The 19,587-nt window shown below is 39.4% G+C and overlaps 1 protein-coding gene across 1 annotated transcript in view; it reads left to right on the top strand.

Moving 5' to 3' along the window:
* The first annotated feature begins 578 nt into the window (after window positions 1-578).
* The window catches only part of Tprg1 (tumor protein p63 regulated 1), a 220,450-nt gene continuing 201,441 nt past the window's right edge, over window positions 579-19,587 (top strand). Inside the window, exons 1-2 of the mRNA XM_013513625.1 lie at window positions 579-876; window positions 4,087-4,165. The gene's annotated coding sequence lies outside the window, so the exon portion shown is untranslated. The remainder of the gene's footprint in view (window positions 877-4,086; window positions 4,166-19,587) is intronic.

The following is a 19,587-nucleotide window of genomic DNA, read 5'->3' as shown; positions in this document are numbered from 1 at the left end:
CATGGGGTTTGGAGGTCATTGCCAGCTGTGAGCATGACCAAGGAGGAAGAGCAATGGAGCAGTGACTGGTGTAGGAGCCCTGCCTGGGGTCATGTTTGGAAGAGGAAGGAGGAGGAAGAGAAATCAGCACAGGAAGCAGAGGTGTCATTGAAGAAGCGGGAAGATGGGTTAGAAGTTCAAGAAAGAAAATGAAAAGATAAGTCAGGGTGGGATGGGAGGAGCTTTTGTTATTACAGGGATGGAAAATATGGTTCCATTGGTAAAGTCTATTCACATAATGGTCGCTCCAAAAGATGCATGCTTAAATGAAGAGCAGAAGCAAAACAAAAGAAAACAACAACAACAACAAAAATCCCACCTATGGTTACCAGCATTAAACAACAATGAAACATTAATGAAATTAAAGACCAAGAAAATACCTTGGAAGGTTCATTAGCATCATGTAGTTATGAAGACTAACCTATTCTCAGCCTTCCTTAAAACACAGTGATATATTTATTTACATTTAAAGAAAGCTACACACACACACTCAACTTAATACTTTTCTGCTAATTCTTTCCTTGTGAAAACTGTGTCACAGTTTGTATCATGTCTTGGTACCTTAATGGCACTAGATTTTTTTAAGGTTCTCTTGGTGGTAGATTCTGAGTGGATGAAACTCTTTGTGCAGTACTATACATTGGTCTTTAGAGGTTGAAATTTTCCTGGGATTTATCAGGTTCAACTAATTTCTGTTTTCAGATCAAAAGATGTTTTGGAGGAAGTTGAACTCACCAGTAAAGAGTTGCTGGCCATTCCATGAGTTAGTTCCTGGCCTCAGCTGAGCAGAGTGGAGGATGTGGACCATCTGAGTTTCTCTGGATGAACTTGCCAGTGGTGAGCAACAAGAGGGGGACACACAGGCCAAAGCATAAGAGAATGAGAGAGCGTGTGTTCTCTTTCGTGGAGAGATGAGCTGCAGACTGCAGGGAAGCCACACTGTTTGAAAGGAGAAGACCTGGTCCTCGTTCAGCTTTCCACCACTTTCCCGCATGATTTTGAACAGGGGATTAATGAACTTCTCTGGGCTTTGGAGAAGATGAGGAAGGAGTAGATAGAACACTGACACACAGTGTTTGGTTCACTGTAGAATTTCTCGAATTCCTCTAGCACTATATGCTTTGTGCAGGAAGATGAAAACCTAGAAGAATGTTACATATCTTGTCCAGAGTCCAGAAAACAGCTGGTGAATTCTGTCAACTAACTCTTCAAGGCTGTAAGAAATCTTTTGGGCTTCATCTGCACGCATCCCTGTCAATGGAATACCTTACAGGTGATTCCAAATCTGAGGCAAGACTTGTGACATCTTACAGTTGAGCAACAGAGATAGGCACTCTTGGGTGTCCTGTCACTTACTGCAATTTGGCTAGACTGATTCTATTTCAAATTTCACAATTTGCTTTTAATTTCTTAAGCTCAGAAAGGTAAATTCTAATGGTTAGATCTTTTGTAAATGCAGGCATAACTGTCATAAACTGTGATTGCCACCTAAAATGCCAGCAAATTGATTCCAACCATAGTAGAATATTTGACTGCTTATTATACCCCTTGTGCATGTACACAAGTGTGCACACACAAAAGCACGTACATTTCTATGCACAGAGCAGGTATTTGCTTTTATTTGTTTCCAGTTGCACCCATAGGAGCTTTTGTTTTGTATCCAAGGGAAGAGAGATGAAGTTTGGGTGGGGATAGAATGTGAGCAAAGGAATGACAAGAAAAACGGAGAAGAAAATAAGCTCATGTCTCACATTTTCCACTGACTGGGCTTGAATGCCTATAATTAGTGAGGGGTGAGGTGGGTGTGGAAGCTGAAGAGCTATTCAAAAAATATTTTTGCGAGGTTCTTGGCACAAGCACAACCTCTGGAGCCCAAGTGGCCAAGGGAGACACTAGAGGGCAAGTGGTGCTACTCGGTGACACTGGCAAGGAAACCAACACGACCTTGGGGACCGAGGGCTGAAAACCATGACCACTCTGGCCTGATGGTTGCTTCTAACTACAGGTAGGGCAGCAGTGGCCAGGCTTCTCTCAGGGGTTCTCCCAGGGAGACCTGGCAGACCCTGGAGAAGGAGAACAAAGACCTGGGGAGATTCTCAGATCTTTGCAGCTGACTGGTATGGTCCGCCCAAGGTCCTTTGGGAACAACTGAAGTAGAGTCTATATAACTTAATTTTTAATACCAGCTTTGCTGTGAAATTTCTTGCTCTGGACAGGTGATCTTCCTTCCTTCAATTTAAGTTTTCCCACATAGAAAGGGAAAATTTTAGATTTGATCTAGGATCCTCCTGGGTTTAGCATTACTAAACACTAAATGTATTTTTCTATTGTCAATTAGATAAACATTTTCCAAGTGCCAATATCCAAGTTTCTTTTTTCTTTTTTTTTTTTTTTTTGGTTTTTCTCCGGTACCGGGAACCGAACTCACGACCTTGCGCATGCCAGGCAGGCGCTTTTGCCGCTGAGCTAAATCCCCAGCCCCCAATATCCAAGTTTCTACTGCTAATTTTACACATGAAATTACATGCACATACCTCATTACTTGTCATGCTTGGCAGGTCAATCTTCAAGTGTTACTTTTGTCATTCACCAGCTGTGTGGCTTTGATCATCTCTCCTCATCATAATGATTCTCAGTTTCCTCGCTCATACAGTGAGTATGACATCACTTCCCGCCAGTGTTGCCAAAGGCAAAGCCCGCAAACTTCAGGGTCATAGTAGGTGCTCAGAGAATGGTGTCAACCGTTACTGTGTCACTACTTACAAACTCTAGTAATGGATGCTGTCAACCTAAACATAAAAATGACTTTGTGAAGGATAAAATAGAACTGCTGAAAACCTGAGCTAGTTTCTCAAAATATGTGTGATCGTAAACATAATGAGATATTATTTAAAATGCGCCATTCAAGAGCACTTTCCTCTGTCATTTGTCTCTGAATCCCTCTCGATATGCCATTTCTCTTGTTTCCCTTCCTCTGACAAGAATCTGGAGAGAGTCCAACGGTTTTCTCGACCTTTGCTACTCAAATTTTTCAACCTAATTAAAGAAACTTTTGCTCAATTCGGTGAAATATAACTTCTTTCATTCCTAGTCAGCCTCTAGAGAAAGTTATTCCTTAACTACAGTTTTTGTGTCTCTCAGAACTGCTATCTTTCCCCCTGCCCCTCCGCTCTTAGAATACATGTTGGAATGTGGCCCATGCAGATGCTGACCTTTTAAATATGTTTAAATAAATCACATTTTTCTGATTCCAAGAAGAAAGGGAACTTGGATATCCACAGTTACTACAAATAGTTCTTACACTTGATTTTACCCAAGAGTTTCAGGAGAGAACTTGCATCTCTGGAAACAGACAGCCATATTTGTGTAACTTGTATGATCTCATTAAATAGTAGCTGCTTGATAAAATATGTTAAATATGATCATGATTGTACATGACATCATTTTCCCAGTGCCCTTGCAAGCAGTTTTCATCTGATCCTTATAGGAATTGTGTAAGGAAAATATTATACTATTGACAGCTTAGAGCATATACGCTGAGTAATTTTGTCTAAGTTCACATAAATCATAATGTACCACACACTAGACTCAAAACAAACAAAATAAAACAAATAGTTCCCAGCTCTGTTACCACGTGAAACATAGGTCCATGACGGTCATATATGTGGGCTGGTGTGGAGGATACTTTGTGCCCAAAGGAGATTTGAAATTTCAAAGGGGCTTTGTCCCAGTAAAGATATGAAATGCATACATATTTGTGCTGGGGGGCAAAATGGAAAGCTGGCTGTTAGTGAGCAAACACGGCTTGCTTTAGCGTTTGGACTTGGGGTGGTGATGTGCATATGTGGTGTCCTATGGATTGCAGCAGACAGATATTGTGGGCAGATCAATGTTTGCTTCTCTGACAGGAGATGGCTGGTGTGGACCTGCTGTCTCCAAGAATAAAGAACTAACTTCCTTAGCCTAGTCAAGAGCGTTCTGCAATGCAGGCACATAGTGGATCAATAAAAATAAACATTGATCCTTATATCGCATCTTGCTTTCCAGGTATGGATAGTACCAGCAACTTTGTAGTTGAAAGAGTTTTCATGGCCCAGAACAGCGGACCTGAACCATAAAGAGAAAGGTAAAGGGAGAGCTACTGTCACTTTTGGAAAATTGAAGGTAAAAATATACCTATATTTGATGATAGAGATTTCTTTTATTTATTTTGATTTTAATAAAACAATCATGATGAAATTAAGTGTTCGAACACTTCATCCTTAGCTGGAGTTGTCTTAAAAGCAATTTTAGAAGAGAACATTCTTTCCCCAGCAATTTGGAATCAGGGTCCACTGTGATCTGTTTTGAAATTATGTGTTTGGATCTTACAATTTTTAAATGGAGTAAATCACCTTTCACAAATTTGCTCTGTGCTTTCTTTCCTCCCCCTTTAAAATGCTGATCCACCAGTGCAAAACACTGTGCTTCTCCATCCTTGAATTCTTGCTCAGTTTTGTTGTTTTGTTTTTTGTTTTTTTCCGGTACCAGGAATCGAACTCACAATGTCGTGCTTGCCAGACAGGTGCTGTGCCACTGAGCTAAACCCCCATCCCCTCCTGCTCAGTTTTGGAAGTCAGCTCTAATCATTATCCACATCAATCACTATCTTTCTTGCTGGAAATAGTCTTCTGTCCTGTTCTGGACACTACTAACACTGATACTAGTTTCATTCTTTCTGTTACTGGTGATGTTCTTCTCATCAAATAGCAGGCTCTTTGGAGAGTTGCTGAATCTGATTCCATTCTCCTTGAGCTATTGCTCAGTAAGACCAAAATCAGCAGGAAGAAAACTCCATGTGGAGCACACTTGTCAGAGAACCTAGCACATAGTGCATACTCTGAATATTCGTTGAATGAGTTCATGAATGAAAACAAGTGTGTTGAACCACATATTTCCAACATGAAGACTCGGGAAAGATTACTCATCGATCCTAATGAATTTGTATCTTCACTTTTTTATTTTCAACTTCTTTCTGCTTTTCTGACAGTGGAGGTCAAAGTAAGGTAAGGAAGGACAGAATTAAGTTGTGAATCTTAGTTTTTCAGTATATCACATCCTATGAAGTTTTCTTGATATAGACAATTTGTTTCTTCATTGGTTAGCAAAATAGAAAAAAAAATAAAAGTAGGTAATATCTACAAAGACCATTTGGGAGACTTCTTTACACATTCCTAAGGACTTTTTAGAGCCTTCAAAAAATCAGAATTGTGGCTTAAAAACTCCACATTTGTTCTAAAAAGGAAAGATTATTGTCATTTTCCTTGACCTTGACCTAAAATGTTGAGTTACTTGCAAATATCCCATGTTTATCTCAGTTTTTACAATCAGACTTAAAATATTAAGAAAACACCCACATCTCTATATTTTCATCTCATTTTCTATACCAATCTACATTCACAGAATATTTGTGAGGTGAAAGAAAGGAGACCTTTCAAGGTGGAAGAAAAGTCTATACATGATCTAGGTGAATTAGTGTTACTGATTTGGAGTAGTTGAATGAACAGTATCCTCTTTCTGGACATCAAACTTCTTTAAAGGAGGTTATTAGATCAAGTTACTACTAAATTCTTCGCAATCTTCAAGCACACACACACACACACACACACACACGCACACACACACTCTAACATATACCTATCTCTACATCATCTACATATCAGCTGATACTTTTGGTAAAATTTACAATTAACGCATGTAATTTAGGAGTTTCTCATCTGTTTTTGTAAGTTTAGTTGAGTGATTTGGACCTAGCATTATATGATTTAATATCAGGATTTGCTACTGTGATAGAATGGAATTGGAACATGTCCATTATAGTACATGGGAAAATTTCTTTGAAGATTGAGTAAAAATCATCTATAAAATTAGTTGGGATTAGTTTAATGAAAAGGCATGTGATATTTTTGTTTTACTTTCTCAGACTATTTTATATAGATTATGCATCTTGTCTATATTACCAAATTTACTGATATAACAGAAAAGTTTGAAAAGTTTCTTTACTAGTAATGAAATCTTTTGTTTTCATGTGGTTTCATATTCTTTCCTTTTTAAGAAAAAGTTTCAGGGTTTTACTAGTTTTTAAAAGAAACAGCTATTATGGTTATGGATTCATGCTAACATTTTGTATCTTACTAATATTTTTTTTCTATTAATTACTTTTCGGAGTTTTTGAATTCATTTAATTGATATTTTAAGTGTCTTTATTAAAGTCATTTGTTTTTAATATTTCTTGTTTGATACTGAATGTAGGATGTAGGAACACACAAATTTCTCACCACTATTTTGCTACATTGTCTATAATCAACACATTCTGACATATAAAATTCTCATTGTCATTCATCTATATTTTGATCACAACTATTATTTAAAATAATATTTTAATATTTCTAAGTGGATTATCTCTCTTTGGATAGAATGGTCATACTTTGCTGTTAATTTGTAAGTTTATTGCTATGTATCAGAATCTTGCACTATTATGTGAGTTTTGATTTCTAGAATTTTTTGCGCTTTCTTTATAGCCTGGTGAAAGGTCAGTTTTGAACATATCCAAATTGTTGGTGACAATATATATTTTGTTAGTCAAATTATTCATATTTTTATTTGGTAGTGATCTACATAAAATTTCATTTATTAAGAGATATGATAAAATCTTTCACTAAGTCTTTGCTTTATCACACTTTCTAATGTCACATATTTAGAATATGTTAATTAGGAACATACAATTCTTTCAAATATCTCTCTGTGTGCATGCATGCGTGTGTGTGTGTTTTTGAGGACAGGAGGGTTCAGTTCTCTGAAACACTGCAGGGTCAAACAAAGCTTTATTTTGTGCTTTTGCTTGACTGGTACTTTAGATGTTAAGTGTATGATTCTAAATAAACATAATCTCCTTTATTTTCTCTTAATAATTAGTTTCATCATCAAAGTGTGGATATAGTGTTAATGGATAATATGTCAACTGGGTCTTCCAATTTATTAATTTTTAATTTGGCCACATCTATTTGTGGTTTGCAATCTATTACTTTTTAAGTTTTTATTATTTTTTTGAGTATAGGGGATTGAACCCAGACTCTTTGCACTGAGCTACATTGTCAGCCATTGGATTGGATTGGATCGGGTCAGGTTAGACTCAGTTGGATTTTGTAGTACTGGAGACTGAACATAGGAGCTTTTTCACTGAGCTAAATCCCAAACCCACTTTACTCACCCCTATGATTTTTAATTTTGAGACAGGCTCTTGCTAAGTTGCCCAGGCTGGGCTTGAGCTTATGATCCTCAGCTTCCCAGACTGCTGGGAATACAGGTGTGTACCACTATACCAGGCTCTCAATAATTTTAGTAACCAAACTTTCAAATGCCAAGCCTACTGCTCATGCTTCTCTGATAGAAATGAGTGTACAAATCCCCTGCGAGTCTGGTTAGAAAGAAAGTTTTTTCTAGGCATATCAGGGTAAGGCTTAAGCTTCTGTGCTTCTAGCAAACTCCTAGTGATGAGGAAGCTGCTGGTCTGCAGAGCACATTCTGTGCGGCGGAAGCTTAGCTACTCCTTTTGTGGGCATGTGATGTTCTCCTGAAGATATATATCTTTAATTTAAATGTCCTTCCCATATCTTCTATTCATGTTTGAGTTTTTTTGATGTTTATAACTGCTAAGCCACATTGGAAGTGTTGGTTTTCCTCAATTTCTTTTCTTTTCTCTTTTGTGAAAAATTTTGATGGTCACAGTGCTCTGTGGTTTATCTATGGCTGCGACTTTCGGTGAGGGGCAAGGGTGATGCTCAGAGGGTACCGGGAGTAAATGTGGAGATTCTACCCTGCGCTTGGCTAACCTCCGAGATACCACTGCCCTAGTGTGAGACAGTGCAGCTCTCCTGGGGACTCATCACAATCTACACGGGACAGCCCCCCCTCAGAGCTGCTGCTAATCAAAATAAGAACAAAGTTAACATTGTTGAGTGCTTCCTTCATGCAAGGTACTGTTCTAAAATGTCAGTAGATGCAACTTGTCCAAGTCTTTTTTGAACATCTAAAGCATCAACTCCTCTCTGTATTTTTAATGCCTTCCAATTTTCTGAAATTGATGAAAACAATATATTTTTATTCCAGCTGTATACTATAAAATAACCCGAACATTTCAACAAGTTGGATAAGACCCTCAAATCAAACTCTACCGCGGAGAGTGTAAATAGGGTAAAGAGAGAAAAAGAGAGTGAAAGAGAAAGAAGAAAGTGAAAAAGAAAGAGGCCTTAGCAGAAAGAGAATGAATAAAGATACAATGGAGAAAATGAAAAATGAGTGAAGATTAACCTTGAACAACAGTTAGGAGTTCAACTGTATTCTGCTTGGTTTTATTTTTTGACCTCCTGTCCAGGCTTTCAAATCTCTGCAAACAAGATTAATTGAGTAGCCTTCAACATGCAGAGAGAGCCCTGACTGGAATGGCCTTACAGATCTGACCCAAGAGAATAGGGGGAATATTAATTCTGGTTTCCCAAGAAGCAGATTTTCATAAATTTATTGAAGAGACATCTTGTTCTGTATTGCATAGATTGCTGCCCTAATCTGAACAAAAGTGCCTCTTTATTTTGTGGATTTACAGAAATGTAATTAGCAATGTCTAATGAGAGGTCAAAGACGAGCCATTTTAGTAGCAGAAATGAACTCATTGGAATTTGCAGGGTAATGCGATCTTTCATCTCCAGAATTTTTTCCTTTCATTTTCAAGCTTGCGCAGACAAGAAGACAGGTGAAGCCATCTGCAGTTTGGGTTTAGGCCACTAACTCCAATTTCTGGAAAATTTGAAGCTCTAATGCTAAAAAAAAATGTTTCCTCCTGTTTTTAATGGCATTTGTTTTGCAAAAGGAAAACAATCTCAATTTCTTGTACTTAATCAAAATTTGTTTCTTTAGCATTCACCATGTCTCCATGGGCTACTTTGTCTTTAATTAAGATCAGGCAGAATTACTCTGGGAAAACAAAGTAGCCTGACAGAAAGGACATGGTCACAGCAGCCCTGGGACATTAACCTTGTTTTATTATTATTATTATTATTATTATTATTTTATTTTTTATTTTTTGGTTTTTCTCCTGTACCGGGAACCAAACTCATGACCTTGCGCTTGCCAGGCAGGCGCTTTTGCCACTGAGCTAAATCCCCAGCCCCGACATTAACCTTGTTTAAGGATACTTCTATTTTTAATCAACTGTTCGGTTTTCAACTTGTCTCTTGAATCTTACTGAAAATGGACTGAACTCCTACCATGAGCTTTACCCTAAGCTTGAGCCCCAGGACAGAGAGAAAAGTGTGTGAAATCTTTTAAAGACCATCTGAGTCCTACTGGCAGATGTTTTTGTAAATAGAGTACAGTAAAATCTCAGTTCAGGTACCCCTCTATTTGTGAACAGAAGTCTTGGGCAAAACTTTGCTTCAGGTGATGGACAGGAACGTGGCCATCTTCCCAAGAATTGTAGAATGAATTAAGTTAGTGAATCAAGGCATCACTGTACTATAATGCATTGATGTTTAATAACTGGATTATTTAGAGTATGGTATAAAGTGAGCTGACAGAAGGCTCACTACCTACTGTAGTACAGGACAGGCTCTGTGGAGGAAGTGACATAACACTTGAATCACACTGTAAGGTGTGCCCTTTCTTACACTTCCTGAAATGCTCTCTAACTGCCCCCTCCTACTCTTCCTCATCCCCTACTCTGCATCTCCACCTTGAAAGCTTTGTTTATGAACACAAGGCATCTATTTCACATGCTCTACAGTCCCCATTAAACAGTGCTTTAGCAAGTCCTAGGTTATCTTTGAGCCTGGAGTTTGACTTGCTGTTCATCCCGCTGAAATCCTGCACCTCCTCACAGATTCCAGTTTGCATCTTAAGTTTGTGTCATTTGCTCTAACACAGCTCCGTGAACCATACGACTGAAGTTCACCCAGGCATAATTAATTTTCTCTCCGTATCACGTGTGAGCAGCCAATCCCCCAAAGAAGAGATGTCTTAAATGTGGGTGATTGTAGAGGCGATCGGTTGTGCTGAGTATCTGGGAATGTCAGTGTGGATGACGGAGGTGAGAGAACCACATAAACACTACTTCTTAGGGGTCATAATCGCCTTCCTATCATCCATCACCAAAGCCTTTCTCCTCATTTTGCTCCAGGCAAGGAGCAGGTCCATCCATCCTGGAGGAATAGGATGCACAATCTGAAGAAATGATTGGCGTCAGTTTTGCAGATACTCCCTCAGTTGCAGGGCATCATATGTCTTTTGTGACGCATATTGATCGCAGCTTTCTTTACCGGAGTCTGGCTCAGGACTGGGGTACCAGTGCAATTCTTCAAGCCGCTGTCTGCTGAGAGATGGCAGTGAGGCAGAGGTTGTATGGAGGTGAAACAGACTTGATCTTCATTGGCTGCTGTCTCATTTGTTTTAAAAACCTACAAGGCTCTGTCTGCATTGGGATCAGACATGATTTTGCTTTTGATTGCTGGTCCAGGAGTTGCCCGTTAGGGGTACATTTAGGTACTGATGCTTGGCAAGACTGCAAATGGTGAGCAAGGAGAGAATGTAGAGTCTCAGACCATAGCACTGAAAACTGTGCTTTGTGACCATATCTCTTCCTCATCTCTACATCTTAGCTCATCAGACATTGATGGAAAGACTTCTCTGTGATAGGCCTTGTGTTGAATGTTGGTCATCAGAGGCAAATAAGATAGTCATTGCCTTTCAAGGTCCTTTGAATTCATGAATTAGTGTTTTGAGTTTAATCAGTCCCCATTCATTCACAATCTCTTGCATCACTCTCAACTGTTCTATTCCCTCTGGGAAGCTGCAACAACTTTGAGTAAAGCTCAGCTCTGTGCTCTGTACTTAAGACAGTGATGTGCTTGTGAAGTCATGGTCAGATGGGCTTCTTCTGCATACATGTCTTGTGCATGGGGCTGCCAGGATGAAGACAACATCTTCTCATTTCTGAATCCCCATTGCGGCTAGCACGGAGTAGATATTCAGAAAGCCTCCAAATGATGGATTTCAAGGCTTCTGTCTGACTCCTCCTTATTCTTTCAGTACCGCTATCAAGTTTGGAGGGAGGAATCTTAGCCAGTGTCTGACTTTAGAAGCAATTGTCTGGTGAAATGACTTTGGAGTTGGGCAAGAAGGTTGGCCATGGCTCAAGTCTTCCTCTGATTTGGACTTGACACCAATCATTCCATTTCTCTTGGATTCTCACAGTTTGACTTACAAAATTTTCTCAGTTTACTATTGGAAATATAGATAAGACAGAGCTAAATCAGCCCATGCCTCAGTAGGTCATTCTATTATATATGAATTTATTTGACAAATATTTATTGAGCACCAGCTTGCCTACGATATCTCAGCTGTGTCCAACAGAATGCTTGCTCTTCACTCAGCATATCCTGTGCTTAGAAAAAAATACATATTATCTCAGTCTCCAGTGCCTGTGCTTTGGCTTTGTTTCTGGAAGACTCAGCTGCTGTTCAGGCTTCCTGATGGTTCCTTCTTCTGTGAAGATGCTTCTAGCCACAGTTCCTTTGCTTGAGTAGATCTCTGGTAGTTTTTGACTCTTCTTTTGTGTGGCACTCCTGTGTATGTAGCGTGGTTATTGATCTCCATATTTTATCTTCCCACTAACTCTGAGCTCTGTAAGAGCTAGAGCCCTCATAGTGCTAAGCCCTGAGACTTACCCTTATTACACACTCAGCAGGTGATACCCTGACTGATCTTTTCTTCCCTTTTGAACAATCTATAGCAAGACTCAAACATTTTGCCCTCAGATTTTTAGTGGATGCTTTAACAATATGAAGGGTAGCGAAAGGTTTTGGCTTACATGAGCTACATCTATTCATATCTGCTGTATTAGAAACCAATACTGAGATATTTTAAAAATTCACTAGTTCTCAATTTCCAAAAAGTAAATGGATATTATTTTACATTTTTGCACATATCTTCAAAGTCTGGCTTTATTTTCTTATCCCCTTTTAATATTCAAACTACAATAATATGTTGTTTAGTTGAAGGAAGCTCTGTTTTACACAGAGAAGTAGTTGGAAAAGAGTGGGATATTTTAATAGAGTTTTGAGATAATTGTAGATATTTTTCTATGCTAATATGCCAAAATTTGACAAGTGGTAATTCTGTAAAGATTATTTGCATTGTGGAATCTGAAACCATATTGTACACACTTATGTTAAAATCTACTAGTACATCTTGCATTTTAAATGAATACTTTTTCCATGCATGGTGTTGTAACTCTATTGGTCATTGAGAAAATATTGGTTCATTAACTTCTACCAGTCTTTAACATGTTGGCACATTTCATTTCAAATTTCAGTTTATCACAGATTTTAATATCAGAAAAGTTTTAAGTACAGTAATACCTTGATTCATATATGCTTCTGTTTGCAAACAATTCTCTTCACAAAGCACCTAGCAAAATTTTTCTTCTTTTCACAAACTCCACAGAGGGTGACAAATACAACCATAGCCGTCTTCCCAACACAAATAAAAAATGCAGCCATCTTCCCCCAAATCGTAAACAAATTAAGTTTGCAAACCAAGTTACCACTGTACCTGGTAGCTGTTACATCCATGGAGATGGATATACCTTTATTTTATCTTCTGATTTTTTTACTATATCCTTGAACTTATGATTGGCAAGTGATGTCACTGTTTTTCTCTCGAAGTGGCAGCCTTGTTTGGTTCATTCCTGAGAAAATACATGTAAAATACTCAAAGTTAAATAATCATTGTTTGTCAGCTATTTCTCCAAATAAGTATAACGTTGCATGAATAAAGTGATTGACTTAGTTTGCATCTCCACTGTATAAACACTTTTCCTTGAGACAACTGTTATCCTTCAGCTTATAGAGGTGCTTTATGTGCATTTCCCATTTTGTCATGGAATATGAATAGATGTACACTCAGGACTATAAACTCTGTAAAATATATAGTAATTTTAACTTATTAGTTAAGGGCATTCTAAAGAGAAACTCACTTTCTTTTTATCTATTTGTTCATGACAATGAAGAGTGTAGCAGGCCCGGTATGGTGGCACATGCCTGTAATCCCAGCACTTGAGAGGCTGAGGCAGGAGGATCATTGCAAGTTCAAGACTAGCCTACAAAGTGAGCTCAAGGCCATCTGAACTGCAGAGCAAGACCCTGTCTCAAAAAGACAATTAAAAAAAAATGGAGAGTGTAACTCAGCTTAATTTTACCATCATGGAACATGCTAATGCTCCAGTAATTTGATCTGTAATTGTTTTTACATATCACTGTAAACATCAACAAGTAATATATTTGTTTTGAAAGTAATTTTGGTTTGTTTTGAAAATAATTTTGACCTTGTGACATTACACTGATATGTGGAGTCCCAGAAAAGGCCTCAGAAATCATCAAGCATCCTTGGATCACACTTTGAGAACCACCAATTTACAAAATTCGTTCCTGTGTTTCAAGCTCTTTCTATATTCATTTTTCTTTAGCCATTATGATGAAAAATGATCAGTTTGCACTAGATCTAAACTGAATCTTTGGAGAAATCCAGGATTTTTCTCTTCCATGTCGCTTCTTTCTGCAATTTCATTCTGCCCTTGATATAGGCATTATATCCTCTGATTATACAGAGTCCAGGAGGTCACAGACCTAAGACTGATCAATTAATTGGATGCCTGAGGACCTAGGGTAGAAAGAAAAAGACAAGAGATTGGGATGAGGGAAAGTGAAAGGGGAAACAGGGTGCAAAGAACAAGAATATGAGGATTAAAGAGAAATTAAACAACAGCACATAGGCAGGAAAAACATTATCAATAAAGGAGAGACTGAAAGATTGAACAAAATAAGATGAGGAAGAGAGGCTCACAGAGGTAGGGCATGACATAGTCTGTTAAAAAGGCTCTGAGTCAAGAGATCCGGGTAAGCAAGACCCCGTCTACCTTTGTTCCTTACAAGTCATTGTCTTCTCTGTGGCTCTCCATTCACCTTCTGCAAAACGAGTGGGCTAAGAGGTGAAAAAGCAGAACTGGAGGCAAACAAGAAAGTCCAAAGATGGGCTTTGGGACTCCTGCACTCCTAAAGTTATGAGCAAGATCCCAAGTGGCCGTGGTTATTTTCCTACTGTGGGGAGTGATTGGTTTTCACCAATTACTAAGGTCTTTACTGAACTGGAGGAAGAACCACTGACTTGGATGGTTTATGATTATTTGTAGCACTAAAATATTATGATTCTTGCATGGAAGGGGACCCTGGAAACTAATACTAGAATACTATCCCAGCCTTAGAGTTTCACATTCATTGCCTTTAAACCCTGAGAAAAAGTCAACATAAAGCCTCTGACCTTCATAACATTATTTTTTCCTGTGCAGGAGAAAAAAAGAGAAATAGCAATTCCTGTGAGTCCTGCACCCTTCTCACGTTGCAGAGCCCAGGAGGTAGGACAGGTGGGAAATCAGAGTCTCCAGGGATGACTGAGTGTAGCTGCTGCTTGTGTTGTGCAAGCAAACAGCAATGGCTCAGCCCTCATGCCAGGGCTGCAGCTCTTCTGGTCTCAGTTTGTTGACTTGGTCCCAGGAAAGGAACAAAGCTGGCCAAGTCCAATGAATGGCCAGCAGTGGAAAACCAGTGCTACTGTCTGCTGGCAGGCAGGACGGCGGCCAACACCACACTTGGTCGGCTCCCCCAAGCACCGCTCTTCATTCCTCTCCATGGCTGGCTTTGGCAGGCATTGGCCGGCCTGAGAACGCAGGAAGTTTTGGGTCACTGTGACCTCTCAATGTTGATGCCAGATGAAATATGCCCTGGAGGTTCTCCAGGGTCACATGGCGTGTGGAGCAAGAGAAGGCAGGGCTGCTCTTGTGCTGACAAAGTGGATTTTGGCTCCAAAATGGCACCCCTTGGGGAGTAGGAGGAGTTGTGGGTAGAAGGGGGGGTCAGGACGGGCAGCGGGTGAGAATGGGCAACAGGGAGAATCAATCTTGCTTTTTTTCACCCTAGTTAGCTTTTCTGGAAGGCTCTATCTCCTGGAGATTGAGACACACCCATAAATCCGCGGTTTGCAAATCCAGGGAAAGGTTACTTTGTGTTTCTGTTACGTGGCAGGAAGGGTGGATTCCTAGCTCTGTACATGCCAGATCTCATAGCTGGATTAAAGCTTTGTGATACATGGGTTTGACTTGGCATTCCACGGTAGCCCAACTGCATAGCATGGGAAGAAAGTTGACCATATTGCTCAGGGAAGAGGCTACTATGTATCAGACTGTCCTGTAACTGCTACTTGGAAAGTTAATTCTCTCCCTTTCCCACCATGCTGAGGTCTTTCTTCACCTTCTTCTTGTAAATTCACTTGCGTGTCCTGCTTTTCTGGATCCCAAACTTCTAGAAGAGACTTGGCTGTTTCTCAATGAATTCTCTAGCCGGAGTCCAGTGACAGACACCTATCGTTTGTCCCCGCTAGTCTGTGGTGCCTAAATACAGTTGCTATGACTTGACCTGGACACAGGGAAGGGGTTTGGGCATATTTACTTTCAAGAATCAGGAACAGAGGTCTGAAATGGCAATGCCTGAGAAGGAGCCAAGTAAAAAACAAAATCCAGCTGTGGGAGGTGAGGCCCAATAAGCAGATGGATTGCAGGCATGGGAAAGAGGTCAGGTCCCAGGAGCTGATGCAGGGTCCAGAGAGGGGTGTAGTTGCCGAGGAAAGACAACTGTGAGGTCAGTGGGCCTTACTTTGCCATTCTACACCTGGGTTCAGTGCGTTTATGAAGTTTGGGCAGATTTCCCCCATTCTCTGCTGAAGGTCAGATTCTTTAGCTTTGATGAAATGGAGATCCCAAGGGTATGTCTGAGAATCTGGAGGAAAGCTATCACTGGAGAAAACGAAACACATCATTTGAGGACTAGCTCCAATCTCACCTGCTCCAAGAACCCTTGCCAAATCACTCTGCATGTTTCCTGGCTCTGCCTGTCCACCCCACTCGGTAACACTTCATAGTTTGGTTCTAGAATATGTCTCAAATTGTCACATGATGAAATATTTGGTAACAGTAATGACTAATATTTATATAGTCTCTGCTTGAAGTTTATTGCTTTTGCAAATATTAATTCATTTGTTCTCAGCCCTGAAAAACAGCTAAAATAGTTATTGGCAATTTACTTTACTTAAGGCAGAATGGTGCAGAAAGCACAGATATATGCTCCATCAGATTAGGATGAGAATGCAGGTATCGTCGGCTACGTGAGGAGATTGTTCAGCTTGCTTGACCAGTTCAGGCAGTAGCTGGCGTCACCAAGAGGGATCTGTGTCCTCTTATCCATCAATAGAGCGACTGTGGCTTCTGCCACGAGCTAAGTTTTGGTGAAAGAAAATCTGGCCCTGCACATCCAGAAAAAGATTATTTTGGAGGCATCATATTTTCACAACATGGTGTTTGGAACCCTGAGGAAATGCCATGGTTTTCTAACATCAAAACAACTTTATTCCAAAGTTTCTTTTGGAAATTTGAAGGCTATGCTCTCTGCCAGGTTTCAGATTCCAGCTCTCTTTGGCAAATGAGCCCTTTGGTCATAACAGCTTTCAGGACACAGCCTTGCTGTGTTTTGGTTCCTCCTTCCTTTCTTTCCTGCATCTACCCCAACCCTTGGCATGTTTGCATTGTTTATTCATCCATGTCAACAAACACCCATATTTTTGTGTCTTTCTAGGGTTCTTCCTGTATCCTTTACCCTAACTGAAACCAGATCCTCCCAGGGAGGCCTGCTTGTCTAGAAGTCATCTTACATGGATTTCTAATAATGTTTCTTAAATCTTACCTTAAAGGTGGAGCAATGAAACTTTTCTTATATCTCAGCTTTACCATTTTTGAAATATTTTTTCCCTCCAATTCTGTTCTCCTCTTAACAAAACATAGTTGGCTTTCACATTCCACAGCCCCCTTATTGTTAATCACAGACCTCTTCACCTCTCTCCATATTCATTGAGGATTTTTGCAAGCATATTTCGCTCCCCCCTCCCTCCCTCCATCCCATTCTCTTGGAGACCAGAGGGTAATCTAATTCCTTGACTGTCACAAATATCACGAGCTCATTTGCTGATCTCAGACCACTATTTTTCCCTCTTTTACTTTTTTCATCTATTCTCTGGTGTCTTCTATATTTCTTGGGTTGTTTATATTCACTTTCTTCCATCTAACCATCTTTCTTATTTTGCAGATCTGCCTTCCTCCAGCTAAGATGATTATTCCCTTGCCTTTACTGTAACTCTTTCTTGGCCATTTCAGTTTTTGAATCAATTCCACTGTCCATTTTCTCCACTTCTGCTGCTAAACTACTGAGCCAGAGGGGCAGAATCATACCATTTCGTGTATTGGAGTAGCTATATATGCATGGTTCTAGACACTTGTTCTAGCCTTCAGAACTACCTGTAAATTCTTTTGTGTCTATACAGTTTGATTCTCTTATTTCTTACAATAGACATTTTAGAGTATCTGGAGGCTGAAATACTCAGTCCTATTTTTAATAACAGACTGTATCTGCCACTTCACAACAAGAAACATATGAGGAGAGTTGTTACCGCAGCCATTCCTTTTTTTGTCTATAGCTGACCAGGAAAAAAAGACATCTCTGCATTTCAGACCCATTTCCTTCTGAGCTCTAGATTTTTTTCCTCACAAAATTATTAAAAGCTTTATTTACAATTGGACTCATTCAACAAAAAAATAAAAGCCAATGAGCCTGAAAAAGGAACTAAGATACTGTCCAAAATGAGCTCAGAGCCTCCAACACCTCATCGCTGAGCTGCTTGTCTCTTCTTCCTCAGGAAATAGTTTAAGCCTTGGGTTTGTCCCCTTCAGTGTAGCATATTATCCGTATCTGCTACATAAGAATTTTCCATTACCAAAGGCCGATGTCCCTGTAACATGGGGGACAAAGTGTAATAACTCCTTCAGCCCACGCTTGTCTTCCTTCATGCATCAGCACCTTAAAGGTGCTGATATTGCTCTTATTGACTGTACTTCTTCAACACACTCTGTTTTCTGCCAGCCACAGGTGCTGCCTCTGTGGATCCACAGGAGACCTAGAAGTGGGTTATCAGGCAGATCTGTGTAAGGCCCATTTCCATCTATGTCTCTCCAGGAGAGGTGTTTTCCCTTTCCTTCTATCCCTTGCCTACTACTCTCTGTCCTTTCTACTCCCATACCTGCATCTCTGTCTTTTATTATGTTCTTCTTTCTTTCTTCTTTCTCCCCAAAGTGTTAAAAACATATTACAGGGATCCATGCATACTCATGTTTATAGCAGCATAACTCCTAATAGTTAAATCTTGTACTACCAATTTCTATTAGCTCATTGAAAGGGGCAGTCAGTGCTTATATTGTTTGATCAGTTTTTGCACACCTTTATCTGGTAATCTGAGCCACTGCTTTGACGATAACAATATGCAGTATAATAACCACTGTTAATTTCCTGTAGTCTTGTTTTGAAATTCTGTATGATTTTATTGCGTTTTTATGCCACTTAAAATAAAAAATAATAGTTAAATCTTAAAAGCATCCTACATGTTCATCAGCAGGTGAATGGGTAATGAAAGTGTGATATCTATACCTAATGGAGTACCTCTTCACCACAAAGGAGGATAAACTTGAGTCATTTGTAGGAAAACAGGTGCATCTTGAGACTGCAAAATGAAATAAAAGAGACACACAAGCTTCAATATGATAGGATTATTTTATATAAGAAACCCATAGGAGATCAACCTTTTACAAAAGAGAAAACAACCAAGAAATGGAGGGAGGGGCAAGAAATAGAAAGGATGTGAAAAAAGAATTAAGATTTTTTTATGTACAAGATTTCAAAACAGGGGCTAGGGATTTAGCTCAGCGGCACAGCGCCTGCCTGACAAGGGCAAGGGCAAGGTCGTGAGTTCAATTCCTGGTACTGGGGGAAAAAAAAGATTTCAAAACAAAATAATAGGGATTAATAATGGTTGTTATATTACATTTTGCTACCTTTAACGAAGTTGCTCAGATTACCAGATGTAAGAATGCAAGATGGATCAAACAATTAAAGAGAATAAAAACATTAGAAACCATACAGATCTTCACTAAACAAGATGGTAGGAATTCACCAATGGTTGTTATATTGCATATTATTGTCTTCAAATTAGTTGTAAATTTGTTACTGTATTTTTATTCTCTTTAAAATTAAAAAAAAGATTTTTGTGCACATGTACTAACTCCCCAGAAGAAATGTAATCATTATGTACTGCAAATAGGTACTAATAAAGAAAAGGAATTGAAAAAAATCCCCTGGACTCACCCTAGCAATTCTTCTGCCTCAGTTTCCTGAGTAGCCGAAACTACAGGTGCATACGAACATGCCTGGCAAGAGCGATGTGCTTTCTCCTCTTTCCTCTTCTCTCTTTCCTTCCCGCCTCTCCCCTCCTCTCCCTTCCCTTTCCCTTATCTTTTCTTGACTCTCTTCT

This window comes from Chinchilla lanigera, unplaced genomic scaffold (assembly GCF_000276665.1).
Source record: "Chinchilla lanigera isolate Chin_1 unplaced genomic scaffold, ChiLan1.0 scaffold00019, whole genome shotgun sequence".
Lineage (NCBI taxonomy): Eukaryota > Metazoa > Chordata > Mammalia > Rodentia > Chinchillidae > Chinchilla > Chinchilla lanigera.
The sequence above is the reverse complement of the archived record's forward strand: the minus strand, read 5'-3'. Positions and strand labels throughout refer to the sequence as shown.